Here is a 10,038-nt window from a genome sequence, read left to right as displayed (position 1 = left end):
ATTATTCTAAGCAAGGACTCGCTGTTTTGTACATTAGTGATCTTTGGTGAAATATTTTGTTTTTCCAATTTTTACTTTTTTCAACTATCAATCCGTCAGTTTATTCAAAAGTTAGTCTGAGCTGGATTCACTGTAACTCCATTAATCCCTATGCAAAAAAATCACGTTTCTCCAACAGGAAATTATCTACCTGTATACAAAAATATTAAATATTGGAGAAACGTGAAAACACCATCTCTTTCCCGCTAACATTCATTGCTGACATTCTGTAAATCCATTATGTTAATTTTATTCCAAAGGGTTGATTTGATATGCAAATTTTGTCACCTGAAGTGCTCCCAGCAGGAAAGCCCGTGATAAAGAGGGGCGTCCGAGAGCCACGACCCGGTGGAATGGGAACGATAAATCCAATGCCTCGTGTGTAAAGACTGTAATGCTCTCTTTGCGTTAAGGAATTATTGCAACAACTTTTTGAGCAGTCCGTAGGTGACCTGTTGTAGGGAAAAAAGATCTGTCGTTATCCAACATACCCTTTCCCCAGTAGCGCTATTTTGTTCATGTTATTTTGGTTAGTTTCAAACAGAGAAGTTTTCCTTGGAAAAAGCCAGTGGCGTAGCATGATAATTATCATTGTGTCACCGTAAGGCAACCTTTGTGACAAGAGACCAGGATGCTTTGTTTGTTTGATTATTTGGTTTTAATTGATTTTTATTTGTCAGCTTCTGAATACGGTTTTATAGCAGTCCAATGGAAGCAATAGATCGGAGATTCGTTGACACATTTGCAATTTGAACAATTGTTTATTCGAGGTCATGAGTTGTTTATGATCCAAAAAGTTTATCCGTTTACAAAATATTCAATGAGGAATATAATTATAGCGCCGGTAAAAAAAATTCTCTACTACTGACCAATCAATACCACATCCTGTTTGATGATATTCTACAACAGACCATAACAATATACTATTGCCAACAATGGGTAGTACAACATTATTGATCCACATTAAGTATTTTTAATGTTCATTGTCCAAAATTTAGCGATGCAGTTGCCTCACTGTCTCAATTGAAACTACACTACTGAACTCTGAATCGTCATTTCATGAAGATGAAAGCAAATCTATGTGTAAAAAAAATTTGAAAGAACATCGATTTTTTTCTCGGGAAGATATTGCATTTTTACTGGGTATGCTCCATTTAAAACACGAAATAATAATACAAATATCAAAAACTTATTAAATATAAGAATAAAACATTATGGCAACTAATGTACACTTTGAATATGCCAGTTTTTATTATTAACTCTAGAAAAATTTCTCCGCCGACTGGAAACATTTGACTGTTTCCGGAGGTCCAAGAGCAGTTGTCGAAGAATGAAAAACAAATCTATAATCGAAAGAAAGGGGGCTTCGGGGCCGAGTGGTCATCTACAGTGATCATTAGTCTGTCAACTTTGAGGTTGTGATTGATTGATTTTGTGTGTTTTAATGCCACTTTCAGCACTATTGGCTATTTCGTGGCGTCCAGTTTTTATTGGCGAAGTAAGCCGGAGTGCCCGGAGAGAACCACCGACCTTCGGCGGCAGGAAAATTGGCAATCCTAGTCAACCAACACGAACTCAACCAAAACCAGGGTTAACAAAGGTGCACTAGACGATTAATAATTTTTTACATTTTGCATATGGCAAGTAAAAATCAGTTGATAATTCGTAAACTCGTTTAAAAGTCATGACATATATAGGGAAAGAACGGCATGTGTATACGACCAGTGAAACATGTCCGTAGTTATCTATGACACGTGACGGTAAACCAGATGCTACTGGAATGTTGCGACAAATCATCATTGGGAATATCATTGAATAATCTTGAATCATTGTCGATCTCTATGTTAAAGTCAAGTTTTAATCTGATCGACCTAGCTGCATCTGTGGTGCCATTTATTTCATATTCAATATTCAGACTATCAACATGCATCAGTCAGAATCACGAGAAAAGTATCATTTCATATTATATTAGATATATTATATATAATAGAAAAACAAAGGATATGGGGTATCCATCCATGACACAAAATCAGTACATGCACAGCAAAAAGACCCATAATAAGCAAAGGGACAGCGCTTTTATTACTGTTCTTCATCTCAAAGTCACAGTGAGGCCTTCAATATGGAGCAACAAAAAAAAATAAACTCTCACCTCACTGCAAGTTTAAGAAGGCCCCTAGCACCGTTGACAGGGTTGACAATTATGTCCACGACAGTCCAGCGGAGGATTTATTCAAACCCTTACTATATTAGATCTTCAAACAAGGTCAATGGAAGTCTCGTGGTATCGTGCTCGCTCTGAGTGCGAGAGGAATCCCAGGCTTGATCAAACCGATGGAACTCAAAATTGCTATAGGTGTTGGTTCTCCGCCGAGTACTAGGCATTTAGAAGTAAAAGTTAAGTTTTGTCGGCTTGGGGTTGGCATAAATTGTCTGAGTAGGGTGATAATTAGTCTTCATGCGGACCATTTCTTTGTTGGCTATAGCACATTTGAAATCTGACTTAATATGTCCGTTTAGTACTAAACAGGGTACATTCATTTCATATCTCATTGATATATTATCGTCCTGAATATCATGTAATATTTGCCGCTGGATGTTAAACAGCCATCATCAATTAATAATTATATCAAGATTATAGTTTGTCAAAAATATCATTGGGTGCAGACATGAGCGATTAAATCACCAAAGTAATGCTGTTTTCGACGTCTGCAAAATTCCGCATATGGTAAAGGATCTATACTGGTCAATATGAAAATAAGGAGATGTGTTATGATTGCCAATGAGACAACAATCCATCAGAGTTCAAATGAAGTAAATATAAGCAATTATAGGTATGTAAGCTTATGGCATTCAACAATGAGAAAAACCCATACCGTACAGTAGGCTATAAAAGGCCCCGACATGAAAAATTGTGAATCAATTCAAACGACAAAAACTTACGTCGTAGTTTACAAAACAATTTACGAAAAAACACATATGACACCCAAGAACCAACGATAATCACTGAACTACAGGCTTCTGACCTGGGACAAAGAATGGGGAGTGGTCAGACACTTTTGTCAGCACTCAACCCTCCCCTAACCTGGGACAGTGGTGTAACAGCATAACATAAGAACAAGCTATTAAAATTAAATGCAATTGGCTTAACTCAAAATATCGGTACGAGACAAAACTGACAGAATATTCGATTGTATGGGCGCTTTGTCTACCTCTATTGGAAAGACTTAAGATTCACAAATGAGTTTAAACAATTTTGGTATGCCGAAATAAAAAAGTAAAACAAATGTCCCTCTTCATAACTCTTATTAGTCATTTTTTTGGTGTTGTATCAGCTTTCCAACGTATGTATACAGTTTTGGATTTTGAAATATGTTGGCCTTGGGCATCACTAAGAGACATTAATTGTCGAAATTCTCACCTGGTGCCGTGCATGTTTTTTTAAAACTGTATGGTTTTAAAGAATACTTAAACTTCGAAGATTAGATTAAAATATTTAGTAAATAAACACAACCTAAATCCATCTTAAACCACTCTTAACCTGAAGGAAATGAACGTCGAACAATGACAAAATGTTGTAAAATCTAAATAAAATACTAGTATATCTGTGACTTAGTTATGCATTTAGCAGTAAGAGAGGCAAGATAGGTCTGAATTTTTATCATTCAGATATTAGGCGATGAATTTTATTATATTATGAATTACCCTGTCATATAATGTTTAAAGATCGTGTTTTATATTAAAAATGATCTGCAAGCATATATTATCCACAAAACGGAGAACCGCGAATCAGTACCAGCCCAGAAATGAAGGGATTTGGGCAAAGAAACGGAGAGTTGTTGTTATCACTAAAAAGCCTTGCGATTGAAATTTGAAAAAAAATAGGCAGGACAGGAGTTTTGAGTAAAAAAAAAAGGCAGGATGACAATTTATGTAAAAAAAAATGTCAGGATAAACTAAGAAAAAAAGGCAGGACCGAATATTACAACTAAAAAAAATGCAGGACAAAGTTATTCATCCTAGCCCCCCCCCCCACATAAAAATCAAATGGCAGCTCCCTAAGAGCTACGGTCCTGCGGTTACCCTTTGAAGAACCGTTAATAATTTTACAGGAAAGTCCATGATGTAGCATATCATATTTCTGAGTTAACAGCTAGAGTGACATCAAAATGGGTTTTAATAGAGATTTTCCAGATGTGTCAATGATTAAGTTTTCCAGATATTTATATTTCAAAACTGTTTTATAGTTTTATTTCATTAAGAAAAGCTTTGTGTTATTAAGGGCATACGATACAGTTACAGGGGAGGTAATGACGTTGCTAACGTAAAATGTTATTTTGGCGACGTCAAACTGTGACATATCGGGAAAAGGTGTTTTTTTCGACTGATTTTTATCATTCAAACTGATTTAACTTGAAAACGAGTTCATGGACCCCTCTTTTTTAAAATGACATTCGGTTTGATTACGTATGAAGATTATTTGTACTAATTTTCATGAAAAAGTCAATAATGCAATTTTTTTAAATTTGATAAACATACAGCAAAAAATGACGTTTTTTTCTACATTCATGAACATTTGATAAATTTGAGTTATTTCTAAACAAAAGATTTCATATAGGATACTTATATAAAACAGAAATTACAAATAATTTAACAAAAAACAGCTTGTGTTTATCTTTTAAAACAAAAAAGTAATGCATTTCTGTCGGAAGGAAAAATACGTCCACAAATCCGAATTTTGAGCAAATATCTGAAATTTCGAACTAATTTTACTCAACAAGTAGCACATGAAGGTATATTTTTTATTACATATTTGATTTAATCAGGTAAAAAATAGCCTATTTGCAAATTTTCATCAAATTTTCATTATGGGATCAAAACTGTATCGTATGCCCTTAAGGATTTGTATAAGTTACTTTAAACATCCTTGGTGTTATGTATTAATTTATATTTTTCTGTCCAGGGATGTATATATGGTACTATACAAATCCTTGTTTGGTCAAAAACCCATTGTCATCAACGTTTGGGAACGTCTATTTTTACTTTTCGCACCTGGCTGTTCTATTTAGTAGTCTTTACCGGACCTCCGTGTCAATGGTGTTCGTTTTATTGTAGGTCTCCAAGCTTGCTTTCTTTGCAAATTAACCGCTTCGAAGATATTTCTTTTAATGTTTGGTTTAAAAAGAGTATTCAAGAAAGTGTGTAAAAGTTTAGTCCAACTAAAAATAATAGTAGATCTAGTGGTCAGAATAGCCAATCAGTGTCACCTAAATGATTGAGTCTAGGTGTTTTACGATAATAAAACTTTTGGAATATTAATATCTGTTGAAATAAACAGAAAACATATCAGAAGACTACAACAAGTACACGGTAAGCACCTAGCTCAAATGAATATCTGGATATAATGCGTAATATATATTTGTACAGTACCGTACTATTAATTAAAGTACTTCGAGATCGACTGCAACCCGACCGGCAAAGGTAGACGCTAGCTGTGACACAAGTTGTGTGTGTTATTACAGCGAAATTGTTGTAACATTATGTTTTTATCAGAGAAAGTTTAACAACACATGACAGTGGTACGGGCCTCATGTTTATTTTTCAACGAAAATAGTTTTACCAAGTCTAAAGACATCGTATATGTCAAAACATATATGTACTGATATCTGGATTATCTCCCCATTCCACACATAAAATTTGAAATGAGTTTCTGGTAAATAAGACAGGGGCGTAGCTACCTTTTTAATGAAGTGGAATCACAAACTAAGGGCGGGGGGTCTGGGGGGCCCGAAAAATCCGAATTTATAGCGTTTCAAAACAATCACAACCGTAATAAAACTTGTATATTTTTATTGTGGTTTTTTGGTCAACTATTTGTTTAACTTCTAGTCGAATGAAGACTAAACATTGCCGTTTGCCTTTTTTGTACGCCATGAGAGCTTTTAAAATCACGAAGGTTTGTTCCATATGCTAGTATTTGTATTGGGCAAAGTAGATGGATAAAAAACAAACAATAAACATCAACACAATACTATATGTGGAATTTGTTAGCATAAACATCTTTGGATACCAAATACTTGGTGGACACATTCTCCAATATTTTGCTGAACATATGTATTTTGATGTTTAAAAATTCTGTGGGTAAACTCTACAAGAGAGAGATAGGAATTTCTTATTTTACGCAGTTAGGAATTCTCGAAGTTGAAATTAAGGAACTTTTTCAGAGAGAATGGTACTTTGATCACGATCTTTTCATGATCTGCGTTTGTTAATTATCCAGCTAATTAACAAATACATATGCATTCGACAAGTTGTATTGCAGTATCTAGATGATAACAGTGAAGAGACGTGTATTAAAAGTTTGGTGTTTCGTTTGAACAAGAATCCGCAGTTTAGTGTCCAACTCGGACAGAAAATTCATTATAAAATTAAATGACCAAATAGTTCAGTATACAAGATGTTTTTTGTAAAATAAATAAAAAAACATAATACATGTACTGGAAATGTGTACTTTTTTTTATAATAACAGCAGTTCCAACTTCTCGTCTATTCGTTTACGGAAACTATTGATTGATTGAATGGTTATTAATGTCCAGTAGCAAATATTACATGCACACCAGGACGAGAATACGTATTGTGATGTGAAAATGAAGTATTCGTGTTGTCAAGACCTACATACTTGGTCAATTTTTGAACTAGTTCACAAGGTAACAGTCGTTATTCCCGGATCAATACGAGTTGAAGAGTCTTCGTTCTTGTAAGATGTGTGCTTCGGGGCGAAACGGAAAATAATAATGTTTAAGTTTTTTTGTTAACCCTAAAGGGATTATATGTTGTTTTTTGCACTCAAGGCTAGTATATGTTATGGTGGTGGTACCGACAATTATATAGCTGTTTTTCTAAACAATGTCCGTAATATAAAAAGTTCCACTATGTTTACACCAGTTGTATTTATTTATCGTACACAAACATGTCTTACGGGACTAAAAATTTCGCTGCATGTTTATTCCTCTTGCTTTTATTCTTTGTGTAGTTTTTAAAATGCATACATAGATCGAAAGACCAATTCCTATAAGTTAACTTTGCCCCCCTCTCTCTCTCTCTCTCTCTCCTCTTTTTTTTTTTTGGTGATAAAGACGTGGATGCACGTGCTGTCATGCTTCCGGGTAGCTACGCCCCTGTAAGAAAACTGTTTGAGATAATTAAGTGAATTGAAAATTACTTAATACAATATGCAAACACAGAATGTTTTAAAAATGTTTCAAGCGTTATAATATTAATTGTTATTTTGCAGCGAATTATCTCCCCTTAAAATTTCACACAAATCTTATATATATATTTTGATAATAGACATTTTTCACACGCAGGCGCGTAGCTGCCTTTACGCAAAAAATCATTTGCTTGCACATTTTTTTCACCAAAAAAAAAATAATTCTGAAATTGAATTACAGATAGTCTTTAGTCTTTACAGATTATCGTGTCGGGCGGTGTTTAAAGCCCAAATCTCTGATGTCGTCTGTAGCAGTGACTTATAAGGAACTATATATCCTTCAATATTCGCAATCTTCTCAATTCTAGTTACAATGCCAGTAACTACATCAACTACTGAACGGTCATTTAGTGCATTAAGGCGACCGAAAACTTATCTCCGTTCAACCATGGTACAGGACAGACTATCTTCGTTGGCACGCTCATACATGTTCACAAAGAAATGGATATCAACACCGAGAGAGTTCTGCGATCATTTGCCTTGGCAAAAAATAGATATATGGACTTTCGATATTAACTATATTTTAAGTCTTACATGCAGTATTAACATTTAATTATACAGGCTCAATACAATCACCTTGAAAACATCTTAGATTTATATCCCTTTCTTATAAGTCAAGACTTAAAAGTGGCCGTTAGATTTCGTATTCCCATTGTCCGTTCGTCCAAAAGACTATTGATTCACCTGGGGTATCTGTGTCCCAAATGACCTTCTACTGTTGTCGTAGAAACCTCTCCTTTGATTTGAGAATGACCTTCGTGAGACACACTACGGGTGTTTTGCAAGAAGCAGGAACTGCTTACCCTTTTGGAGCACCGGAGGTCGCCACATTGTTTTCTGGGTCCGTGTTTTTCATCTGTATTTAGTTTTCAATGTTGAATGTTTTAGTTTCTCCTTTTGTGTCTTATCTGTTCCCGGGTTTGTCAATTGTCCATTGATTAACGCTTCGGTTGTCGACTCTTCCTGATCTTCCCATTTTATAAATTTTTATATTTGAAAATAACCATGTTAATAATATAAGCAGCAAATTACGGAACTCACTAGACTTTTACTATCGTTTCATGAAAATATGGTATAGTAAAAAACAGATAGGGTATTTTTCATGTTCAAAGCAGTGACTGTAATTACTCATATGCCCAGAGCTTCATGTGGATTCGCTTCCCTGGACCACCGTTTACGGTGCTGCCCTGGATCCCCGACTAGGATGTTACCCTGGACCAGCTGGGGACTTTGAGCGGTCCATAGCCTCCTCCCTTGCCGAATCACTATAAGTCCACAAGTATTCACAAAATAGGAGTTTGGGCGTGAATGTGATGTGAATTTCATAAGCATGGCAAACCGGGAAAATGCCCGAAAAAAGTTATCATTTTCTGCATAAAATGGTCAAAAAAAAATTTTTTTTTTCAAAAGAAGTTTGAAGTGCTGAACCAAATATTTACACCTAAGACACAATTTAAAACATCTAAACTGATATCTGTCAGACATATCTTGTGAACATCTTAAAGATGTTGCCTCATAGATTTTATATAATATTTTTTCGATTTTTTAAATAAAAATGTGGCCTTTTCATACCTGTACTTTCAATTTGCATAATTTGAGCTACATTTTGTACATGTACTTGTTATATACTTATTTAAAGTCAAGGGTACATAATTTCATTAACCTCGGGATTTGTGAGGGCAACGGTAAAAATTTTACAAACAAAAAATGATAAATTGTTTTCATAGAATTTAAGGGAGGACTACAATATAAAAGGGTAAATTGGTTATTTTATTGTGACTGAAAAAGGTTTTAACAACTGAATATATGTATACATAATGACTTAATTGATCTTTTAAGAAGATTTAAACTGGAATGTCTTGTGAAATATATTTGACATACAAAGCTAAATTTAAATTCCTCCCTTGGAGGAACACAACTTTTATTGATTTAAATAGTTTAAAGATTTTTATCAAACGATCAATAAATATTTGTCTTTCTTACCTACAAGTACTTCTGTTGTAAAATAACATCCTTATTGAGATGTTTCTTTATACCTCTATCTGTTGTACAATAACGTCCTTACTGAGATGTTTCTTTATACCTCTATCTGTTGTACAATAACGTCCTTATTGAGGTGTTTCTTTATACCTCTATCTGTTGTACAATAACGTCCTTATATTTATTGAGATGTTACATTGTATACCTCTATCTGTTGTACAATAACGTCCTTACTGAGATGTTTCTTTATACCTCTATCTGTTGTACAATAACGTCCTTATTGAGGTGTTTCTTTATACCTCTATCTGTTGTACAATAACGTCCTTATATTTATTGAGATGTTACATTGTATACCTCTATCTGTTGTACAATAACGTCCTTATTGAAATGTTTCTTTATACCTCTATCTGTTGTACAATAACATCCTTATTGAGGTGTTTCTTTATACCTCTTCTGTTGTACAATAACATCCTTATTGAGGTGTTTCTTTATACCTCTATCTGTTGTACAATAACATCCTTATTGAGGTGTTTCTTTATACCTCTATCTGTTGTACAATAACGTCCTTATTGAGATGTTATACCTCTATCTGTTGTACAATAACGTCCTTATTGAGGTGTTTCTTTATACCTCTATCTGTTGTACAATAATGTCATTATTGAGGTGTTTCTTTATACCTCTATCTGTTGTACAATAACGTCCTTATTGAGGTGTTTCTTTATACCTATATCTGTTGTACAATAACGTCC

General features: G+C 34.3%; 1 protein-coding gene across 1 annotated transcript in view; it reads left to right on the top strand.

Moving 5' to 3' along the window:
* Positions 1-5,298: 5,298 nt before the first annotated feature.
* The window catches only part of LOC127718789 (titin-like), a 319,779-nt gene continuing 315,039 nt past the window's right edge, over positions 5,299-10,038 (top strand). Inside the window, exon 1 of the mRNA XM_052224839.1 lies at positions 5,299-5,409. The gene's annotated coding sequence lies outside the window, so the exon portion shown is untranslated. The remainder of the gene's footprint in view (positions 5,410-10,038) is intronic.

This window comes from Mytilus californianus, unplaced genomic scaffold (genome assembly GCF_021869535.1).
Source record: "Mytilus californianus isolate M0D057914Y unplaced genomic scaffold, xbMytCali1.0.p SCAF_10, whole genome shotgun sequence".
In the NCBI taxonomy this organism is placed as follows: Eukaryota; Metazoa; Mollusca; class Bivalvia; order Mytilida; family Mytilidae; genus Mytilus; species Mytilus californianus.
This window is presented reverse-complemented; position numbering and strand designations above follow the sequence as displayed.